This window comes from Bombus affinis, chromosome 5 (genome assembly GCF_024516045.1).
Source record: "Bombus affinis isolate iyBomAffi1 chromosome 5, iyBomAffi1.2, whole genome shotgun sequence".
NCBI lineage: Eukaryota > Metazoa > Arthropoda > Insecta > Hymenoptera > Apidae > Bombus > Bombus affinis.
In genome coordinates, this window is record NC_066348.1 from 5,799,114 (window position 1) to 5,823,945 (window position 24,832).

The 24,832-nt window shown below is 32.6% G+C and overlaps 1 protein-coding gene and 2 long non-coding RNA genes across 9 annotated transcripts in view; all 3 read right to left on the reverse strand.

The window, feature by feature from the left end:
• LOC126916656 (phosphatase and actin regulator 4B) overlaps nucleotides 1-24,832 on the reverse strand; it is a 356,259-nt gene that overhangs the window by 85,814 nt on the left and 245,613 nt on the right. The gene's annotated exons all lie outside the window — the stretch shown is intronic.
• On the reverse strand, nucleotides 6,753-16,690 carry LOC126916678 (uncharacterized). Its single transcript, XR_007710704.1, has 2 exons — nucleotides 14,300-16,690; nucleotides 6,753-13,775 (listed from the first exon to the last, which is right to left on the reverse strand). It is a non-coding gene; the product is annotated as an uncharacterized LOC126916678 (long non-coding RNA).
• LOC126916666 (uncharacterized) overlaps nucleotides 16,693-24,832 on the reverse strand; it is a 120,750-nt gene continuing 112,610 nt past the window's right edge. Inside the window, exon 3 of the long non-coding RNA XR_007710692.1 lies at nucleotides 16,693-16,772. This is a non-coding gene — a long non-coding RNA (uncharacterized LOC126916666). The remainder of the gene's footprint in view (nucleotides 16,773-24,832) is intronic.

Consider the following 24,832-nt stretch of genomic DNA (forward strand, 5'->3'; position numbering starts at 1 on the left):
GGCATGATTAAAAGCCACTAGATAATAATAAAGTAATTGTTTGTAGCTGAAATCTTATAGAAGAATTAAGATATTAAGAAAATAATACAGAGTTTTAATTATTTCTTTTGCAGTACAATTTAATTACTATCTTTCTTTGTAACTTATGTAGGTGTTTTACTTTTATGAAAATTTCCATTTACGACATACTTTAATATTAATTAAAATCTAACTTTCGTTTATATTGTAACTTCTATTATAAAATAATACGCATGATGTCATATGCCATAAGTCAAGCACGACAGATCGTCAAAGATCAGGAAACTTCGGTTAAATATGAATAGCACAGGTAACCAAAGAACGAACAAACATTCTCTTCATTAATCATTAAACGTTATGTTAGAAACAAATAAAATCAATGCATATTTCTGGGCTTCCTCTATTTTTTCTCTCTTTTTTCGTTTTATTACATCGTTATGGAATAAATTGATTGATCCTAGGATGACAGGTAGTGTTATCGACACGAGATTGCAGTCGATAACTGTCAATATTTTTTTGCAACGCTCATTCGTAGAACGAGAATGTTTTTACATATTTTTGTCGAGCGCTGCTTTCAATGATGTGCGTTCCACCGTTTGCGTGGTTGAGTGTGAATTTTCCCAGACAGCATCTGTCGATCACAGCGGACTGCGAATGTTCGAAGCAACAGAGAGCAATGCGTTTCGAAACGAGGAAACGAAGAATTCTGGCACGCGAAAGATTTGTTGCATTTGTCACAGCTCTTTTTCCATTAGGGGGAATCCTACTCGAAATGAATGATATTGAAAATATTTGCATCGAGATTCTATTTGCAGTTTTCAACCTGCCGTTTTTTCAGGAATGCTGTTTTTTGACAGAAACATTTTCCCTCGAAACGATAAGTATTTGTACACCTCCACATTATCGAAAGACATATGTCACTTGAAAAGTATATCAAGAACATAAATATCTTAATCAAATTGTACAAAATGTCCGAATACTAATGGACTATTTTCAGTGAATTATCCTTCTTTAATAACTGTATCTTTGATTTTTTTCTAAAAATAGCTTTGAATGAACGATACAGGTAAAGAATGTAAGAGAAACGATATAGTGAAATTCCACGGTGCTACAGTTCGTACAACTTCAGTTCATGTTTCGCTTTATACATCTTCCCACACGCGTGTTTCACTGCTCTTCTCGAAGTTTACAAGGTATTTTCATGCAAACGAATCTCTTAAGTGTTTTCCACCATCCGAGTATTGCACTGTAGGTAGTTGATTTTTCGATATTCCCGGGAGCATCGATGGAAAGCGATGGAATGCAAATTCTCGACAATATCGACTCACTATAAGGCATCCTGTAGTCTTCCTCTGTTTGTACCTAACTTCTTAGTCGTTAAATACTTTCATTTACTTAAAGAATACAGTTTCCGGCGTTTTTTAACCTTCACAATGGCTAGAAAACGAATGTATATGTCGAATAATAAATTATCTTAAAATTCTTCTAAATAATAATACACGCAGATACATCGTTTATTTCATTGCTGTTTTATTTTTACTATTCTGAGCACTGTATATCTTTTGTTTATCTTTAGAATTTAAGTTTAACTCTTTTATAGAAGATGAGAATTATTCTTTTCGTTAATTATCCAAATATGTCAGTAAAACAACTACTATTCTCATTGAATAATTTAATAATATGATAAAGGTAGCAAGTAACGTGAGAAGAGCAAGGAAATCTGGAAATAATCGATGAATTATTCATATAATATACTAGTAAAACAATTATTATTCTCATCATACAACACTATACAATAATTTGTAGTATGACGAATGTAGCATCTAATTTATCACACGATGCAACATATCTTGTTACGTGATCATATTACATACGTTTACATAGGTGAACATGAACCACGTAGGCGATATATCCTGAGAATCACAGAGCTATGATTTCACGACACACGATGACTAACAAAGGAGCCATAGTTGACATTGTTCTACTGCAATTTCAGTGAAATTTTCCTGACATACAGTCAGGTAAGCCTTACATATGACGTGACATTTACAACATTTGGCAGGAACGTGTAGGCTCAGAATTCGAACGTTTTGTGGGCTCGTTCGTTTCATTTTGCTTTTATAGCCGAAATAAAGCGGGTTTCTTTACGGCGCTCCTACTTTCACGAGCTTTTCCTGGGAAAACTGGTTATGTAGCACAAAGTGTATTGCCATGTTCCACCGTTCCTCACAATTAATAGAGATAGTTCGTTTTAATTTACTACGTGGAAATTGAAGTTCCCTTCGTCCACATTGAGAGTTATTTTTGTAGTTCTCTCTTTCTCATCTCTTTTTATATTTTTTCGTACGATGCAATATATCGAAGCTCCAGGAAAAATTTGCGATCGAGTAGGAGAGAGTCAAAAGAATTTTAAGAAAAACTATTTTGCGGAAATTTTATAGTTTACTGCTTGCTTGTTAGAGTTTCCTTTGAAACGCGTATGAAAAGTTAATGGAGAATCGCTGATAAAAAGTAGGAACAGAGAAAAGTAAAGAGTGTAGAATATAGAGAAAAATTAAATATCCTGAATTTTTAAAATAAATACTATTTATTATGGTCAGTTATAACCAAACGATACTATTTGAGAGTTAAAACTAAATCAGGGCTAGATCTAATTAACATTAATTAATAATTAACCCTCGATAAGGCCATTTCATCTATCGAGAAATGTACCAGACACAAACAATATTCAAATGGAGCTGGTTTTTAACATTAAATCACATGTACAAAATATTTGTACAACCGAACGAATCGATAGATGAGGAGCAAAGAGAGTGAAAAACGTAATGAATGAGCAAATGTACTTACGAGAAAAGCAAACGAAGATTTGCTTGTACGGAAATTCGAGCTGTGTCGCGTAAGCTTTCGTGAATGGGTCATTCAGAGAAGCTCCCTGTCTGGGGCCAGGCATTCTAATTGAAGGGTACTTCCACGGAAGCCTACTTGGCCTCGCTTTTCGTCGATCCATCCTCTTCGTGGCGTTCTTACTTCCTTTTTCCCTATTTTCTTCATGGAGGCAATATTTCGTCGAAATCGTTAACTAACAAATTGTCAGTACTCGACGAAAGTGCGTTACCTTAGACAGATTAATTCGCGAGACAAGTATATGAGACCTTGTCTGTAGAATTGGAAAGAAAAAACTGTTTGAGATACGAGATAATGTATTTTTAAACTGTTATTCCATTCGTGCCAAATTTTTTAAATGATCTATGTTAGCTAGAGCATCAATCGATTCTTTTGTACTTTGTATATACCAATATTTTATAATACTTGCAGAAATAATGGATATAATCTATTTGCGAACACTAAAAAATATATTATTAATAATGTAGTAATAAAATTTGTGCCATCAAAATTCTCAATATTTATGATACATATACTACATGTGCACTCGACTAATAAATAAATATCTTCATATATCTTCTTTCAAATAATATCAAATACGTTACTTTCATGCTACAATATGCAATTTCGCGAAATATCACTTTGATATAACCGCAATAGAGATTTCCAAAGCCTCATGTCTTCTACCCTACATCAATATCTCAGATAATTCCAATATTCTAATTTAACTTTTCCTTCGACGATCATTTCTAACATACGATGCCAGTGATGTAATGATTCATCAGAGAAATCGTTCGACTTTCATTCCCTGCAAATGGTTTCGTATACGACGTATGTAGCTACTCGTTCGACGAAATTCGATGTGAATCAGCAGGTTCGAGATCGAAACACAACCTTTCTTTTTTCAGAATCGAATCATCGATCGTCGATATGCAATAAAGACGTTGCGACTACGATGTCGAGCTTGTTACGTTCGTAATATGTTCGCTAACGTTCCTCGATCAATCAACAGTACGCCGTATCAATACCTGTTCCAGGTGTGTATCACGAGGACAAGGTAATCTCTTAAGGTAGAATCGAGGATGAAAGATGATCGCCATCAGTTCCTATAGCATTTTGAAAGAAACACGTCGGTATTTCCGGAAGACGAACAATGGAAGCTTCATGGAGAAACCATTCAGATATTTATTTCGTTTATACAGTTGCTCGCAAAAGTATTCGTACACTTACTATAGAAAATTTTGATGTAGAGATATCGTGCGTGTTATATAAAACATTTTAATATTTCATTAGCACTATAATGAGACGCGACTGCCAAGATTGTAATGACAAAATTTGAATTTAATTTGAAAATATATGTAGAAGTTACAAGATATTTTCTGTGAACTTATATTTAGTAAAAAATTAGTATACGTATAGTATGGACAGTCATGTCAAGCATATAAATAAGAAATGCTAAAAATAACTTCAGTCAATTTTTATAATTACTGCAAAATATATACGTACATTAAATATCCTAACTAATTGTATAAATTTTGTATATATCTTCAGAATCTTTAAAAATTTTACGATATATTTTACAATATATGCATGATAGTTGGGTGTCATTATTCGTACTAATGGAATTTCAAAATGTTTGGTGTAACATACGTATTATGCTCATACACAATAAGGATACTACATGTACTACATGTGATTTGATAAAAGTCGATTTAATACTTTAAATAACGTTATTTTTGAAACGTGATCAAGTAGCGGAAGTTCACATTTTTTATTATTACGCTCTGAAGATAAAAATAAAGATAATGTGATAAAATGTTTTAAAATGTGCTAAAAATAGATATACAAACAAATATATGATAATATTTTAAAATAAAAAGCTTCTCATTTTTTCGTGTCTTTAGTTCATTTTACTTCTTTTTCTCTTTTTTATTTTAACGTAAAGTCAGTCTCGTGACAGTCAAACGTTGAAAATCGAAAATTTCATCGTGAAATGCGTGTTCAGCCATTCGTTAGCGACGTTTCGTCACAGAATTTTGATATTTCCAAGGCTTTTAAGGACAGAAACACGGCCAACTTTCGAAACGACCGCACTTCCCAGGCAGGCTGTAATTTTTCAATCATGCAAATTAACACACCGTCGACGTGGATTCGCGTGTCACGCGAACTATGACGGCTCGTCGTCGACTCGTGACTTCGTTCATAAATGTCACTAACGTCAGACAATAGCTACCCGTCTGGGTATTTTTTAAACTGAATTTCGAGCCTGACAGATGATGAACGTAAGTGCAATGAACCAACGCTATGTAATACTAGTTGCTAGAAGCTGCAACGATTGTTGTTTTGAAAGATAAAAATTCGACAAAACCAAGAGTTTTTTAATTAAATTTTATGAAGTTGTGAGAGGAAATTGCTTTTTTATGACAGAAACAATTTCTCTGCGCGTAGGGAGTGTTCATGGATAACAAGATGAACGATAAAAATAATTTGTAGCAAAGAATAATTTCTTAGGAGTGAACAAAGAAGAAGATTTTAATTAGATTTTCTTTTTAATTTTTGTCCTTTTTATTGAGGTAGTTTGACTCTCCACGAAGAGATTATTTTGCTGGACCATCTTGTTAAAATGTATAATAATAAATAAATTATAAAATTTGTCAGAAAATGTTACTTCGAACTGTAAATTACACTTGGTTTCTTTTTGTTGCATTATATCTTTTCTTGTACGTAGCAACGAAGCACAAATTTTTTAACTAACTTTGTACCATTTGAATGAGGAGAGTTTGGTTAAATAGAGTCGGACTAAAAGTTAAGCGAAATTGCTCTTCAATTCTTTAGAACTCATTGAAGACCGTACTTCACTCAAGACTGATTCTTGATACCAGCAAAGAGGATTACTAAAACACTCAAGAAACTTCGCCTTTTTTACGGAAATCTTCTCAAGAAAACAATATTTCTCTTCCGATCATGAAATTTTTAATAGTGTCTGCAAGATGCTCTCATTCTGCTTACTGTACAACATTATCTAACCCAATAATTTCTAACTAATTACAAAATTGTTAATACTAAATAAATAAATATATATAAATGATATTTTCGATCTAACCCATCTCTTCTCTGATTTTACCTGTTCAGACGATCAGCTTTGCAGTTATTTAAGTCTTCATGAGTTATTATACATTAGTTTCTAATTTCTGTCCTTTTTTAACTTGTACATTTAATATTATAACTTTTCTTTTCTTTTTTGTGTCGTAGGGCTAATGTCCGTAAATTATTCAATGAATAAATAGATAAATAAATAAGAATTAATGATTACTAAATAAAACAAAAAACAATTACTTCTTCTCTGAGTCAAAAGCCAGGAAGAAAATCGAAATTCTTGAAGTACAAGTTGTACGTGAAATTTTAGAAAACACGCACAAAAGATTTTCCCGCTTTTCATTCGAAAGGAGCCAGAGGAACCCTCGACGTTCGCGCTTGGAGAATTTTGATTCTTCGAATGAAGAGAACCAAAGGAATAGAATTTCACGCCTCTTCAACCACTCGTCGTAGCTTCAGTGAACAACGAAAAGACGAAGAGTAAATGTGCAGGAAAAGAAAGGTCAAAATAGAAAGAAAAAAGAGAAAGGATGCGTGGAAAGAAACGTGCGATCGTTCATTTATTTACGATTGTCCACGATTTCGATGAGTCGACAAGCAACAGTTCGAGTTAAGAATGAATGAAGTCGAAATGGCAAGGATCGCAAACATCATTCGACTCCTTGGCATCGAAATACAGGAGCCAATATTGTTTTTCTCGCATCTTTGACGGCAGCTCGACTGGCTTCTTCTCGAGAAACATTTTCCTCATATCAAGTAAATTGACGTTTAGTTGTGACTGCTTTTCGATTATCTCGAACCTGAATTGTAAATATTCTTAAAAAGAGTTCCATCGATAGTCAGAGGAATCAAGTGGAAGAAGAATACATATACATATTTGTTAAAGTATCTTGTCACAACAAACTTTCGAAGAAATCATTTTATCTGGAAATTGGATTAAATTAGACTAGATGATAAATGGTAACTAAATTAAATTTTGTAAATGACGAGTAAATAATAACTAATATACAATCTTCGGTATGAGATTTAGTTTATTACTGTTATACTTTTTATTAACATGCGTTCCTTCTCTCGAAAAAAAATCGTTTAAAAATTAATTGCAGTATTTAATAAAACGAACGAGGAATGCGTTGAAACGACATTGAATTTCTAATATTCGACGAAAAGTTTGTTTCATAATAATCTGAATAAAATGGATCTACAAAAATTTATTCTATTCGAAACCAGCTTCAAGTGTAGTTCTAATTTTAATGGCAGTACAATATTGCTTTTATTTGACTGAAATTGTATATAAAATATTGTATATAAAAATTTAATATTACAATTATTTATCTGATGAAACAAAAAAGAAACACAAAGACATTTTGTCCTTTTTTGTGTTCTCTTAGCTTTTTATTCTCATTTTTGCCATTATATATTTCACGATGTTTCCAGACATTGACCTAGATATACCGAAGATTTTCTTTCTTTCAAAATAATATCATTTCCCTTCCATTTGACAAAATACAAACATTATACTGTAACTTTATTCTGGAAGGATATTTAAGCTAATCTAGGTTAATAGAACAAATCATTTTCTAAATTCTCCATATTCTAGTCCACACATTCTACGTATTCTAATGTGGTCTCCACTGGTCCATATTATCCATATTACGTTGCATATTATAATCCCACCACATGTTCTATTCCACATTTTCACAAATTCTCATTTATTGAGTTACCTGGAAAATTCCAAGCATTTTCAAGACTACAAGATAATTATCTATTATTATGAAAATACAAAATTTCTGGGAAATAATGAAATATCGATTTATAATACTGATAACTGAATAATAAATGTAACAATCAACGACGAAAATTCGTGATCGGTCAATAGGAAAGATGCGTATCAGTAAGACAACGTTATTCCCAGTGTGCAAACTCTAAATTTTTTAATCTTAAAAATTAAATTTTTAAATTTTGCTACAAATTTTTCAAATAAGTGACCCAATTTATCATCTCACAACATTTATCCTCGATCTTATAACGACAGATCACCCTGAAAATTTCCCATCCTATATTTATTATGACAAAGCATTTTCTAGAATCCTTCCACTGCCTTATTTCCCACAGAGCTCACATAAATCCTCATTTTTAAAATCGCCTAACGTTTCTATTCGATTTCTTCGAACGATCAATCGAGTTTGTTTTTTTGGTTCTTACAGTTAGTTCCAAAGACCGGCGCTAAGGCGTTTGCCACTTAAACCGTCGCTTGAAAAAGCGATATCGTCTCAGTTACACAGAGGCGGAATCTGGTCAGGGTCAATCGGTTCGCGTTGGCGTTCTTTGATACAACATTTATAAGCTTTGATGCTTCGCCACGTTGACCAATGTTCGCTTCAGCATCTATGTTCTATCTCTTCTCCTTCTCTCTATCACCGAAAACTCGGTCAGGGTTGCTTCCTGGTTTCATCGTTAAGAGCTCTGTCTATTGACTTCTACGAAATTTAACGAGCATCCATCGCTTTCCTTCTTGTTCTATCTCCGTCGTTTTTCGGACGAGTTCGTTGAACACGTTATTTTTGTGGTTATCCTCTTGGAGAGTTTTTATCGATGCTTGTATATGAGAAAATGTTTCATTTCACAAAGTGAAGAGGAAAACTTATTATTTGGTTACTTTCTGTGGAAATTGGAAAGTGGTGACAAGAATTTAATATTTAATTAGTTCCTATGTACATCATTCAAACAGTGACAGGTTAGACCGTAGATATTTCTATAAATTTACATTTTCACAGAGTGATAAATAAGTGGAATTTGAGTAAAAGTATGTCTTATTAAGCTTTGTGATAGTTATGTATTTTACTTTTAATATTTTTAGATTTGTACCAACTTTCGTTCATTTCTGCATTGTTAATAAGTTCTTATTTTCTCTGAAATGTGCGAGTTTGTAATTTACTATTTCGTTTACCAAAGTATACGATATTTGTTTAGGTATTTGGCAACGAAGTTTATTTAGTATATTAATTTATAGCGCGTCAATATATCTAATTGATTTAAGTTTATTTGAAGATAATTTCATGCTCGTTTTAAATATTTGAGTATAAAATAAATTCCTCCAAATTGAAGCATATTCAATACAAACAAACATAAATCTCACTAAAAATCAACATCTATTTTATCAAAAATATTTGCATATTCTCTGATGTAGTAATTATAAAACAAATTTAAGTTGCATCATTTTAATATATTTATCGGATTCAACATAATCTATAAAGATCTAGTTGTAATTAAATGAATAAATGAATACATACGTAACTTCATTAGAAAATTTTATGCAGCACTCTCCCCCAAGATAAAAAAACTAAGATGAAAATTATTTAAGAAAGTCAATATAAGTTATTAACTTTCACTGATTTGTTAATTTCCGCGGAACTGTAAAATCCACGATTTCTCGTTGGTAAAAGAACCCTATGCCAGATCCAACCGATCTTCGTTCGTTCTCAGGACCTTGACCGACTCAGAGATCTGTCGAACGTCGACATCGATGTAAAATTCGATATGCAAACGGCTTTCAGAGGAACATTTTTATCGGGCCATTCGTTCCACTGGAACGGACATGTGTCCTCGAACGTCCACCTTTTCTTTCGTTATGTTACGCTCAATGGTCAGGCATACAATATGTAAGTTATCGCGTCTGAGAGAAATTCTATCGCTTTAATCCTTCGAACACTTGAAACTTCTTGCAACAGAAGGAAGCATTAAAAAGAAAGAAAAACAAGAAAAGAAAAATAAAAATAAAAAAGAAAATAAAGAAGACTTCTTCGTGAATTTCCAACCCCTTTGCTTTGGTTCGAGCCCGTGGGAAACTTTGTTCTTTCTTCAACTTCGACTCGTTTGTCCTTGACACGTTGCATTGTGAATCGCATGGGATGGGCAAAGGAAAAATCGGTTTATAAAAATGGACGGTGGAAAAAGCATCCGTGGCTTAGCGCTGAGAGGAAAAAACGAAAGAATGAAAAGTACCGAGGATTTGCGGCGGAAGGAAGTTTGTTCGTGAATTGTTTATGGATTCTGCGTGGTTGGAAGATTTTTACAGTGGTGTTAGAACGTTCACAGTGATTTATATAGGTCTTTGTGTTTTCTTATGATTGCGTATCTGGAAATTCGATTGATTTAAAGTAGTAGTTGGTAGTATCGTGTTGTAGAAGTATTAGTGATAAATTGGAAAACTGGAAAAAATGTTTGTGCATAGAAATCTATGAACCTAAATTTGACAATTTAGTTAGTAAATTACTATATGAGAAAAATCTTTTATTATTTGGTTCCAATCAAACACACAGAATTTAGAACAAAATTTTATTTTTAGAGAAAAGCAAGATGCAAGATTCAAATGCAGATTTGAAATTATCATGCGACTGGTGTGATAATATTTTTCTGAATTATAATAAAAAGAAATCTTCAAATATATATATTTGTTCAGTATTTTACTGACAAACTCATTTATAATGTAAAGAATATAATATTTGTAAGTAAACTTGGAGTGTATATAGTACTCGACGAATTAGTAATTGCGTTGGAACATTCGCACATTCCCATGAAATTACGGTCGTATAAATTGATTGATTTTAGCTGCATCGATACGTACCTTGACAATGTAAACGATATTACTGCGTTTGATTTGTTTTTCCTGAATATACATAAATTATGAGCTAACTATACTATGACTCGACGACGATTGACATTTGTTTACCATGATTTCCGTTTGCACCGACTGTATTTTCCGGCGTAATGGTGTCCGATTATAAATAACCGTTTCGATTAGCCTGTTTACGTGGAACGTGTATGTTGTCACAAATTACTTACAATCTCGAGCAAAACCTATTCTCTTCCTATCTTCTTTTTTCTATCCTTCACCACTCTGTTTTTATCGTACGTGAAAGAAATTCTATTTCAAGTCTCGACACAGTACCATACGATAAAAAAGAGCGATGATAAAGTGTTAAAAATATTTTACGAGTTTTAGTTTTTTTGCCATTAACGTCGATGGAAATTCCTTTTTATGATTTTTGTCAAAGTTTCCTAAATTTAACAGAATTAATAATCCTTTGCTACTGAGTATTCATAATGAACATTTTTTGATAAATTAAAATTCGATGGATACATATAGATTTTCTGTAACTCACTGTAAGCAAAACTGATAACTTCAAAATACTATCTATATATTTTCATAAGAAATTTTTATGAAAAATTCTTTGGCAAACTTGAACGTTAATAAAAGTCAACAGTGACAATTAACGTGCAAAGAAAAGCACAATATTCGCACATGTAGGTGTACGTAATTATTAAAAACTTGGCGTAGGTGTTCGGGACATTTCAGTACACAGCGGTCGCAATGTGGTCAAATTAAAAACCACCATCTACCTACTCGCTGTCATGATTAAATTAACAACTGGCTAGATGCAATTTGCAACTTACCAAAACTTCTACCAACTACCAAAACTGGAGTGTCAGTAGACTACAACTCACGAAGGTGAATAAACTAAACCAGGGTTTGGTAAACTTATCCGTCGATATTTCACTTCAGCAAAAGCTAACGAGCTGTTCTTAGGAACCGAAGAACATTTGCCAAGAAAGATTCTATATCGATAGCACTAAATTCACTTTTATTTGTTATAATAAATTCGTTATAATAAATTCATTATATCATAAAATTTATCCATTGAATTCATTTAAAATTAGAATAAATTGTATTGGATATAGCAAAAATAAAAAAGAGAAGTAAATGATCAACAAGGGACGGTATAAAGGGACGAGAAAAAGATATGAAAGGAACGTTGTTGGGCTCGAAATTCTACTAACAGGCCGAGGCAAATGCAAACATTCCTCGAGGGAGAATTTGAGTTCATGGGTCCTGTAGATTCCCATGAAGCCTTGACCCTGTTTTTGGATTCGACGTCGCTTTTGGGGCGTTTCACGATGGTCCCTGCATCGATTTCGCTAGATGAGCGAAACCCCACCCTTATTCGTGTCGGAAACCAGCTACTGATGAAAGGAGACAGGATCGTTCTGTTGCCAACGAATTGTTTGGTTAATATACATACATGGGGTGACTGGTAATTTTGTTTCAAAATAAGAATTCTCGCGATATTTTTATTTGTTAATACACATATATTGGATTTGAGTGTTCTTTTTAAATAAAACTTTGTGTTAACTTTTCTAAAATATTGTATATTTAATTAAAGTAATTTCTACGTGATTTAGTCCACTTTACAGTAATGATCGACTAGTTTCATTATTGCATATTTATGAGAATTATCAAAGCTAGAATTAAAAAATTCCAGAGATAGAGTTGTCGTATATACAATTTTATTTCATTTATTATTCAAGATAAATCAAGCAATATCAAATATTAGATCAAGTGTAGTCTGGATATTAAATGCAGATTTTGTTCTTTCATTCTTTGTATTGAAATTATTTAATTTGTTAAAACCTTTAGTTTCACTTCTAATTCGTGACCCTGGAATTGGTAATTCGTAGTCCAACACGTTTTCCGTTAAAGGAGAAACTTTATCCTAGAATGTTTGAATATAATATACTGTATTTCTACCCTAAATAATCCACATAAGAAAGAAGAAACATCAGCAACGAAATAAATTGATTCAGAAATTGTCAATTACATTTCCTATAAACATAAGAGTCACCCAGTGTACTAGAAAACGTAGCACACAATTTAGTGCGTCGATATATTGGTATCAGGATTCGGTTCGGAGGTTGGAATTCATGCTCCAATTCATGTTCCCTATTCTCCTTAGAGTGAAACGATACTTTCCAGAGAACCCTAATAGTAAATTCCTGAATCTTCACGACTTCAATCTTTCCTTCGAAAATACATAATAAAAACACACAATGCATTAACACTTTTATTTTAATTAGAAAACTTATTTACTAAATCACAAATAGAACATTAATATGTGATATATAAATAGTATACGATATAATTCCATATTACTATACAACGGCAAACGCCAGGCGAATGGTCGCAGTAGAAAAGGAACGTCGCTAGTCAGACGACGACTCGTCTCTGTTATGGAATCAACTATCGGAAACAATCCACGTGATAAGCGACGTGAACAAAGCGTGAAAAAAACGAAAATGTGATGAAGAATCATTTTAATACTTGTTATAGCGTATACTAAAATTAAAATTGTCAAAAAATAAAATTCAAATTGTAATAACTTTTGAACTACAATAATAGATACGTTTAAGACATATGTAAGCACCTCGATACTTTCTCGGAGAGAATGAGAAAATGCATTGTTTAATGTATGTTAAAATGTAGAATGTAATTAAAACATAGATACAGCCATAGTTTTTAAATACACCGATACACAAAAGTATATGAAATTGATACGGGTATATGTTCCATTTCGAATCATTCAATTTATGGTTTATTTATTTATAATTGACATCATATATAGCAACGACATTTTATATCTATACCATATAGCACAATTATTACAAGTAAGTATTTTATTATTGGTATCAGTTTTCAAGAAACGATTGTTTTACGAAGTAACGAAACCTTTTGTTGCATCCAGTCTCCGAGTGTTTCTTCCTTCTCATATCTACGTTTCGAAATCAAATATTGTAAGCGGTCACGCAATAAAAGAAAGTTATCCACCATTTATAACTCAAGTTCTTTTCAATGACGAACGGCCCTGGCTTTTGTCTCGCGAGATACCAATTCGGATACTAATTGGACTCTTCGGCGACGATCCATCCGTAATTGAAGGTCTTTGCTAAAAAATTGTTAGTCGTCAAATTACTATCGACAAACGTTGTCCATTGGGAAACTTAATTTCTTTGGTAATTATTTTCCTAAAGCTGATGTCGGCGAATGATTTGATTTGTTTTGTCGATTTTTTAACATATTCCTCTTTTTAAAAACTTTTTTCCCCCTATTTTAATAGACATTGCAATTAGAAGAATTTTTAATGAGTTGACCGTAATAAATAAATCGAAAATGTATTACGTTCGAAGTATTTTCTTAGAAGGTTCAGATATAAATACTGATAAGAATAATATGACAAAGATAATAATTGCGATTAAGCCTGTAATAATTGTTCTAAAGAAAATTATGATGGCTATTTCTTTCTCATCAAAGAAAATTGTTTGGCTGGCTCATTTTCACGAAATTCCGTTGAAGACGGAGATTATACAGTGTAACCACGACATCGTACAAAAAAATTCATCTAAGGCACAAGTGGTTGCGTGGGCGATATATTCAGGTTTTCAGCTTATTAAAGTTGAGAAACCATGTTACCTCAGAACAAAATGGCCACTACAAAGCGGGATGTTTATTTTGGCTGACCCGCAGTTCTTCGAATATTCTTTTAGCTATGGTGTCCTTTTTGAGCTCCGGCTTCTTTGTACGAAGAAAAGTTACAAACTGTTACATTAATTATTACGATAATTATTTATCTACATTGTTGTAAACTAGAAATTACAGTAATTATTACGATCTTTGAATAATTGGAATATTTTTTATTCAAAGATATATATAAAGATTTTATTGAAAGATACGAATATTCATAAAATACATTGCAAGGTTGTAATATACCAACAAAACTAAAGTGAAAGTCAATATATATTTCTATGAAGTATTGTTGTAACAATTAAAAATTTTAATACCTAATTAATATCAAAAAACATAAAAGGGTTCAGCACATTCTCCAATTAATGAAAAATTGCCCTTCCAAGGCCTTAATATATCAAAATACAAATTAAAAATCCAGCCAAATTTTTACAAAATATTACAAAACATTGATTAAACGTCAGCTTCGAAAAATTTTAATATTTTGAAACAAACACATGATTTTCCACGTGTAACAGAATACAAATATTATCCAATCGTGGATAATAACCTCGTGCTGGTTGATGCGACTATAAATAAACGAATAACAAGAAAAAGAATATGATCCAACGATTACTTTAAAAAATAATAATTTAAAATTCTCGGTTTCCTTGCAAATTTCCGCGTAATCCTACGAACCATCAATTAAAATATCACGAAAGTCAAGCATTCAACTCGTTCGCAACGAAGATCGCGTAAAAAGGAAATGTATCCGCGACTTTTATCCTGAATCACTTTTTTCGCGTTGTTCCAACCATAGTTCACGAAAATTATTCATATTTATGACCAGCTCATTCCTGGATGTTCCGCCGTGAAAATGGCCCAGGTTCTCCTTTGCATACGCGAGAAGCCTCTCGGTGATATTCACACGACGATATTTGCATACGGCCATCGATTTATTCGCGTTCACCTGAGCAAACCTTCAACAGATCTACTCGAGACGGAAATCTCGGAAACGTGGAGAGCCAAGTAAGTAATGAAATTGTGACATTGAAGTTCGCATGGGGATGAAGTACTACTTGAAATCAATTTCCCAAACTTGTAGTACGTTTGAGTTTGATTTACATATGTAGTGCATGTAGGTACAAAATGGTTAGTAATGAAAAACGTATAGTAACGACTACACCTACTGAAATTCTTAAGAAACTTGACGTCACACCTATGTAATGAAGTGGAGATTTTAAAGGTATGATGCTTGAGCTTCTTTTGGCAGCCAGACTCTGATCAATTGAATGTTTTTTATCATGTTCTAAATCTAATTACCCAGGTACATACAGTAGCTAGGAGTATTTACTATTCGTATTTAGCATCATTAGCATATACAGTATTTGCATATTGATTGATTAGATCTAAACACAATAAATTTCGTATTATTCTATTCTATCACGATGGTATTTGTAAACTGCTAGGTAAAAAGTTATAAACAATAATGGAAATTATTTTGATGACTCATTTGTTTTGATTTGTTCGAAATAAAAGTTCGACTGTACCCAAAATTCGGAAGAAATTCATTTCTATATTTAATGCTAGTAGATAATTTTATATCACTAGCAATAATTTCACAATAAATTCATTGTCTGATAAAACATTGACATTGACTTCTAACCAGACATTGGAACATGTTTTAAAATAACAGCATTCGCTGGGTCATTGACACGACACGAGACGGTGATTTCTATTGACTACCTCCGGATTTCGTCGATGGACAGAGAAACTAGCCCTCAATCTACCGACGAAACGGCTTTAGAATGGTCAGGAATTGGAATTACAAGGCCAAAAACATGACGGGAGGCTTTGTAAACGGAGGAAAACGATTCATACGAAGGTTCAAGACACCCGTAACCGCGTGTAGCTATGGCAACCTGTTTTACGGACGAACCACCAGCTTTCCCAGGGGCACATCACGAATCAAGAAATAAATTTCATATATACGCTGTTGGCGTGGCTCGATACACAGTTCACGGACGAACGTTTACGACCACCCAGACGGATATTTTTCCACGTGGTCGACTGATTCACGAGGCATCTCCGTGGAACGTGATAAGTATCGATTTCTCATCGCGAAGGGTTACGAAGGACGAAAGTTCGATGGACAAATTTTCCTGAAACGATGAAGACGTGTGAAGGTTACAAAAGGGTTGAACGAATGATTTCGTACTTGAAACTTTCCTACTCTTTTTTCAATTTGATTGTGGTTTTGAGAAATGTCGTTTCAACCCTTCGCTGACGCACATTGGAAGTAACTTTTCTCAAATTTGATTCCTATTTAGGTTTTGGGAAGGACGGTCTTTAATTCTTCATAACTTACGGTTTGGGGAATCCGAACTTCTATTCTTCCATCCTCAAACATATTGAATACTTTTGGGAATTCGTGAATTCTTACCTGAAACAGAAAATACACAATACGTTAGAGAAATTCACAATTTTGAAATCCTATGTGTAAAAGATAACTCCTTGTTGTTATTACTAATTTTTACAAAACTTTTTCAAATTTCTAATAAATCTACAAATCTATATATCGTATGTTCGTATCCCACGGATGAAACTAGGCCGTTTGATTCTAAATCTAACGTTCATACTATTTTAGATTCTTAAAAGGTGTGAAAAAATCGTACAATGCTTATCAAAGACTCTATATAGTACAATCGTCATTTCATATCATAATCCTCATTCATTTCCTTTATTTCTAAACCTAATAAAAAGTTTAAAAGAGAAAGAACAATATTTTCTACAGTTTAAAATATTAAATACTACAAAATGGTAAGTCATAAAAACGTATTATGATCTCCATCTATTCTCCTGCATTTATCAAAGTTCAATTCGTTGGATGAAGGATCAATCAACGACAGCTCTATTCCTCGAGCCATTTTCCGCGATCGCATCAACCCTATTCTAGTTGAAGAGAGCGAAAAGGGACAAGTGGACAGCGGTCTCTATATCGAATTAACCTCTAGAGAAGCGCGACCAGAGGAACAAAAGCATTCGACTTCCGGAAACGTGATCGGACGCGTCGAACTCTCGATGTGGAGGCGTCCTCTCGATCGTCGAGAGGAAACGTGTTTCCACTCCATCGTCCTCGGCCGTTTCAGGAACAGCGGCCTCGACCGGGACTTTCACGAGCGAACGCTTTCATAGAACTGCACGTGACGAGGGAACAACCTTTCCTTCTTCGTCCTCGAAAGAAAGATTGTCCGAGCTGTCGCCGATTAAATAGTTGAAAAATAGCGAGCGAAAAATATGAAATATTTTTCCTTTTACCTTATCTTGTTAATATTAGGATGGTACATGTGAAATATTTCTTTCGATAAAAATTGGACATATAATCTAGTTAAAAGTATTATAATTTTCCTGTAATTCAATGTAATTTATACAGCGACTAATTTGATTCGTTATTACAGATTTATAAGAGAATTGCCAGGTTAAGAATGCAAAAATTTTCGGAATGGAATTGTCACAGTTTCTCTTTAAATTTATGCATTGAGAATTGTGTAGATGAAACAGGAGATATATTTAACTTCCCAAAAGATTAAATTTAAATTTCTGACTCCCACGGCATTTTTTTCGAATACATAAAAATTTCACAAATTATTTATAACAGTCAATACAACGAAATTTTAATATTTTTATTATAAGCCGTTTTAGCTTTCAATGTATGTGTTTTGTAGCAAATTTTCAAATAAATTAATAAAATTTAATGGGTGATATTTACATTTACCCATAAAATTCAAACTACAAAGAAATGACACTTTATATCCATCAACCCATTTGTAAAGATGATGGTATATAAGAAAAAGTTTTATAGTAAGATTTCAGAGGCTGCGGAAGATGAATACCTTTCGATATTGAAAGGGAAATTTGATAGGACACATATTGATTGAAAGTGATGGTACTAAGGTCTTAGTGGAAAGTTAAATGTTCGACGAACTTTAGTTGGAGCGTTAACTATTTAGTTTCGGAACAGCAACATGTATTATCCAAGTTAATAATTAGTGATTAAGAGAGTAGATCTAAGAAATTTTTATTTACAAAGATAAAGAATTTTAAAAATAATATATGCAATATGCTACATTCTAGAAGATAATTTAATGAACCACCCTTGTGTTTAATTCTATACGATTTAACTTAAAATTTAACTTTCGTGTAGCAAATTCTATTATAATTACATTTTCTTTTTATTTCGTTTATTCTTGGGGTGTCCTCAGACTATTAATATATATTGTCAATATTTCAAGGTTTTTAACTAAAAGGATTAACATTTATTGTCAATACAATATCGTCTATTGTCAATACAGTATCCTCTTTGAGAACATTGAAATATTTCCGATATTATTGATTGTCTGAGGGCACCCTTAAAGGTATTTCAGAAAGTATGAATAAATTTTATGTTAGACCTTAGAGAAAGGTACACACACACATACCTTCATAATTATTGCATAACATTATTTTTATATTCTCATTTAGATTATCCTTTTTAATTAACTTAAGTCTATTTAATTGTAAAAATAACATTGAACAATTGTAAATTACTATTAAATAATTGTTGAATAATAAAAATACAACATATAAAATTCAAGTGAATAAAATGTCGTATAAAAGTAAAAAGATCATAATAAAAGTAAATATGAAATACACATAATGCAATTATTTTTTCTTTAATTCTGGTATAGCATGGAATCGTTTGCTAGCATGACGATGACGGTATACGCAATAATTGCATGCGGGCAGTTTTCGATTCGCTAATCGTTTCGAACGTAAACAGACCGATAAATGCGATGTATATGCGGGCGATCGCTGCAATGGATGGGGACAATGATTTTCCATGCTTTTTAGAAGATAACCCTTACACGATTTGGTGAGCTTTTTATACGATTTCAGGTTTCCTTGATTTGTGACTTTTTCGTAAAACATCGATCGATGCAATATAGGAATCTTCTTCCTTTCAAATCGAGGACGACAAAAAATATTTATGTTTTTAATGCTTAAAAATCTTCGAATTTAAATAAAATATATGCACAAGGATATATACTGGCTCACTATCAGTGAGCAAAAGTAACAGTTATACTAAAAAATTGTTGTCCAACAATAAGAATACAAATTACAATAAAAATAATATATGATAATATAATCGTAGAAATATGTAGCAATTAATACTAAAATATTCAATCTCTTGAAAATAGCAAATATTCTCATTCCTATCGTAAACTTTGCGATGACAAATTATTTTTATTAACAGTTATAAAAAGAAAGAACGAAAAAATGAAGCACGTCGAAGACATTTTTCGTGCCGAAAACGGTTAGTTGGAACGACGTACGTTCGGGTGTTTGAACAGATCGGTTGACCTATATTATTGAAACTGTGTTACTTTGCGATGAGATCTAATTAAACGCATCCAACCGCAGGACAGCCGCAATTTCGTTCGAATTTAAGGGCAACGAATGTAAATGTTTCGCGCGAAGAGTCAGTCGAACAAGCGGCCGTTACGTAAATCACCGTTCCCGACCGCAGCATCCTGGCAATTAATTGGTAGCCGTTGGAACCGATCCACTTCCTCGAGTTCGCGCCCAGATGCGTGCCGCACCACGTGAACAATCACCAACGATCTGATGTACGAGGGAGCACCGATTGCTCGTTACCGAATTTGTAGAACCGTTTTTTCGTCGTATCTCCGACCAGCAGATTTAGTGGTAGTTGATAGAGATTCATTCCAGTTACTCGATTTGCCTTTCTGGTCTCCCATTAAACTATTCCCTTTCCATTTTTTTTTTATTCTCCATTCGTATAGTTTTTCTTCTTTTTTGAGGAGGGGTTTCTTTTTTTGGAACAATTGATTGGATGAGGTTGGGCCATTTTTTAAGACCGTTGAATGTTTTGTGAAAATTTTATTGGGTATGAATTGCAAGTTGTAGGTATGTTTAATTTGATATTTCATCATAATTAACGAATTTTGAATTTTTTAACAATTATCAAATCAAATAGTAGGATATAATTTTAACGAATGCAAGGTATAATTCAATCATGAAATGTCATAGAAAAATGTTTGGATAGAAAAAGCTCAGTAGAAATTGTGGAAATTGCACCGAATTGGCGTTTCATACTGTTTGTTTATTGCAGTGTGTTTTGACATTAACAATCAGACTCAGGAATACCAGAAATAGAGAGATTTTTAGGTCGATTAATACTGAATACAACCAAATAACGCAGTTTCAGCGTTGGAATAATTGCGTCCAATAAATCAAAGCTAGCTAGCCACCCGATGAAATTCTCAGAAGTACGTTTGGTATTCTATTGAACGTTTCTCTGTTATTGTTTGTGCGATCAACAAACTCGATCAGTTAGCAAGAAAATTGAAAGTTTGTTCAGTTGAAATGTCACCAAAATTGGTGCTGTCGGGAAATTGATTCTTTCTGAACCAACCGAAAAATAAAGAAATAGGAAGTGTAATAAAAACAGCAAATCAATTTAATAATTTTCTGCGTAAAAATTTAATTGAGTAATGATATTTTATATTTAATATTTTTCCACTTACGAAAAAATTATGAAAACGATACATTTATTATCGTGGCAAAATTTTTTAGATATTAGAAATATTTCAAAACGTTAAATTTCTTATCATATTTTATGTACTCTACAGCTTTCATGAATAAAGGATTTCAAAATTAAAAAAGAAAAAAAATGGTACAGTGTCTCGCGAAAATATTCATATCCTTGTCGACGTCTTTCATGAAAATATTATGTGTTATACGAAATATTTTGAAATTTCATTAGCACTATAATCACACCCAACTACCATGGTTATATCGATAAAATTTTAAACGATTCTGAAAATATATACGAAAGTTATAAGATATTTAGTACAAGTATTAATAAGTTTCAGTATTCGGTAGGGTCATCTTTAACACTTATTATATATAATACTTAAGATGACTATTCACACTGTATGTTATTTTTTCGGTAAATATAAATTTATAGAAAATATTTTGTAACTTCCATATATATTTTCAGATTAAATTCAAATTTTGCCAATATAATTTTGACAATCGCGTTTCATTATAGTGATAATGAAATACCAAAACATGGACGTAACAATTTTTTATGATAGTTGTGCGAATGCATTTGCGAATATTTGAAGGTATTCTAATGTGAAAAATAATAAAGGATAACGGTAGATTTAATTTAAAATATTGAAAATGATTGTTTAAAAACTGAACGATACGATGAAATCAACAGAAGCTGTAGAAATTCCATATGAGCCAGAAACTTTTCTTTGCGAATAATCTAGTTTATTCACGTTTAAACACTCGCCGAAACTTCTAATCTAAAATACACATTTTGGGTAATTCTCCAGACGGAAGGAGGAAACGTCGCAAGAATAGCGATGAGATGAAACAGCGTTGTCTGTCCCATTTACTGTCTCATCTAACTTTGACCAAGTTGTAATAGACCTAAGTATTTAGTTTAGTCCCGCTATCTAACCCACTGGCTAACATTGTTAACCATGGTGTCTGGTCGGGCTGTCCCGAAATCTTTTCCATACAGAATACGAATACATTTTCGTCGAATATCTCTAATGGTTTCGTATGAAATTCAATCGCAGTTAGTCGAAAAATTACAGAATTTAGTTAATCAATAACACTTATATACAGACGTTGGTTTGTGTATAATATTGACGTATGGCGACGTGTAAGTTTGACTTAGAAAGTAGATTAGCGAGAACTTTAAGTTTAGGTTAGCGGAGATATTTGAAATTTAGGTAGAGTTGGCAATCAGTTTGTGAATTTAAATGAGGCCCAAATTAATTGTTCTATAGAATCTTGAATTATAGCGAGTATTATTATCTATTATTATCTACTATTAAGATCTATATATGGATACATTATTAAAATTAGTCGATGATAAAAATTTCTCCTTTTATTAAGTATAAAAAAAATACGAGCAGGAAAATTTGATTCGAATATTTCTATGCAAAGAAATTTCTCCCTTATATTTTTCATATTTTTGCGGCATAGATATCTAGATTACTAAGAAAAGTAATTGTCATTATCATGTAATTTTAACTAAGAATAAATATTTTAGAAGCGTAGGTTATAATTATTTGGAATATAGATTTTATCTTCCTTGATTTAGAAATTATTGCGTTGAAATCAGTTCTATCTTCGTTATCGAGAAATTACAGCAGTTCCTCTTTAATATTAAAATACGTATATAAATATTCATAAATTAAAATTTCATTTATAATTCATCATATCACATCACTCAAAGGGATCATTGAACACAGGGCTTTAATTTATGCCTGAAGATAATTAATCATATATACATGTTATGTAACTCAGACAGTAAATGCAAATATTATTCGTATTAAAGTAAACTGAATAAATTTATATTTATTTCTATGGAATGAATTTGTATGTATGTCAGTATGTCAAAAATGTTTGGATATCAAGTAAAAGAATTGAAAGAAATTTCGGAATCTTATTCCATAAAGCAAGAACTATAATGCAATCAAATGATTATTTTATTACTTTATATTATTTAAGACAATTGTTACCATTTTACTTTCACAAATCAACAATAAGCTAATAGATAAAAATATTCATCGTAAATATTCGAATAAATAACAAAAAATATTGTTATGAGACTGTGCACATTTATGTAAACTCAGATTCTTATAAATATGCAATGGCGAATATGTAGATAGAGAGAGCTCTTGTACCACGTTCAACTTAATTTAGTTGGTAATTATTATATGTAATAAAAATTTCAAAGCCATTTTACATTTATATTGCTTCGAAATATATGTATACATTATGAAAATAGACATAAATGTATTCTTCAAAGAAATCTTTCATTATAGAAAACAATAGAAATAAAACTTTTCACAATACGATTATCCTTTGTTGAATTTACGAATAAGTATTTCTCTATTTATACCCGTTATTTATAAGCTTCTTGGCCATCAGGAATCCTCTGATTTCTACAAAAGAGTATGGAAAAAGATTGGCTCCTTCGAATCGTTCCTTTAGCATTCGTCCGTGAATATTTATTGGCTGGAATTCACAAGGCATTGAAAAAAGCGAAACGAGTCGGCGTTACATCTTTCGAATAGAAATTCATGGTATGCATCGAGAACTACTGTCATTGACATCAGCGGCGAACGCGCAGAAAGCTCGTGCAACCCCTTTGCGATCGTTTTTTTTTCCTCTCTAGTAACCCTTTTTCGCGCAGCTACCCTTTGCAGTCGAGTTCCATGAAATCATCGCGACTCTTTGAGATACAATAATTCTTTCGGGTTAGAGGACTCGAAACTCTTTTTCTTTTCCTCGACTCTCTCTTTCTCTGCAATAGATATGCATTTAACCTTTCGAGTGATACCGTACCTTTCTCGTTAGTCGAAGCTTTTATAAGTAGATTTAAGGAAAGAGAAGAGCGGTGTAAGAGTCCGTAGAAAACAGGATTCTAGTGTACTCCGTGATGTTTTCTGCGACGTATTTGCTTTCAATCTCTGTGCGTCTCCTTTTCGATAAAATGTAAAAATGAAACTTAAAACGTATACCCACGTTATGATAAGTTTCTGAGTGAGAAAAACGTTCAATGGAGTCAGGATGTTTTTAATCCGTCGCTTTGTTACGGCAGTCTGCGAGAATATTTAATACATAATTGAAACTTTCAAGAACGTTTCAACGAAACGTTAGGAAAGTACGAACCATCTTCTGCAAATATTTATCTTACGGTTCAACCCGGCTCGATTTTATCCGACTGAGGGATTAACCTTTGTATTAATAATATTTCATCAGGCAAGATATATAAGCCCTGGTCATTAGTTGGACAATGTGTTCAACGGAGAATATTTTAAGCTAAGAATTAGGCGAATTCATCATGAAAGAATCGGATACGGATTAACGAGTGGTTTTTAAATAAACTGCATATATCCATCGAACCGGATGCGAGATATTTTTAAAAACTTTATGAAGAAACGAGAAAAGAAAATTCGCAACGTTTCGTAAAATTTGAACTTCGCGCAGGGATGGGTTATTGATCACTTTACTGACATAGAGAGAACAATAAAGCGAGCGTTTACATTACATTGGTTAACAAGTAGAGAATTGAAGTCCATGCTTATCCATTCCTTCCCAGCATTTTCTTTTACGATCCTTCCAAACCAAACATTTGCAATCACCGATAAGCTTCAAATTAAAATCCGTCGTCGTCCATCGAAATACCCTCGAACCCTCGTGCATTCCACGATAACTGCGATAACACTCGTCCAACGATTAATCGTCAGAAGTGTCGGACTACCCCTATCAATATCGCTTCCTGCTTTTAAATATTCATCGATGTAAAACAAGCAATGCCTTTGGCGTTGGTTCGTCGAATATGGGTTATGCAATAGTCGAGGCCTTGACCTCGGCGCCTCCGTCGAGCTAAATTTGTTTCGTGTATAAAAT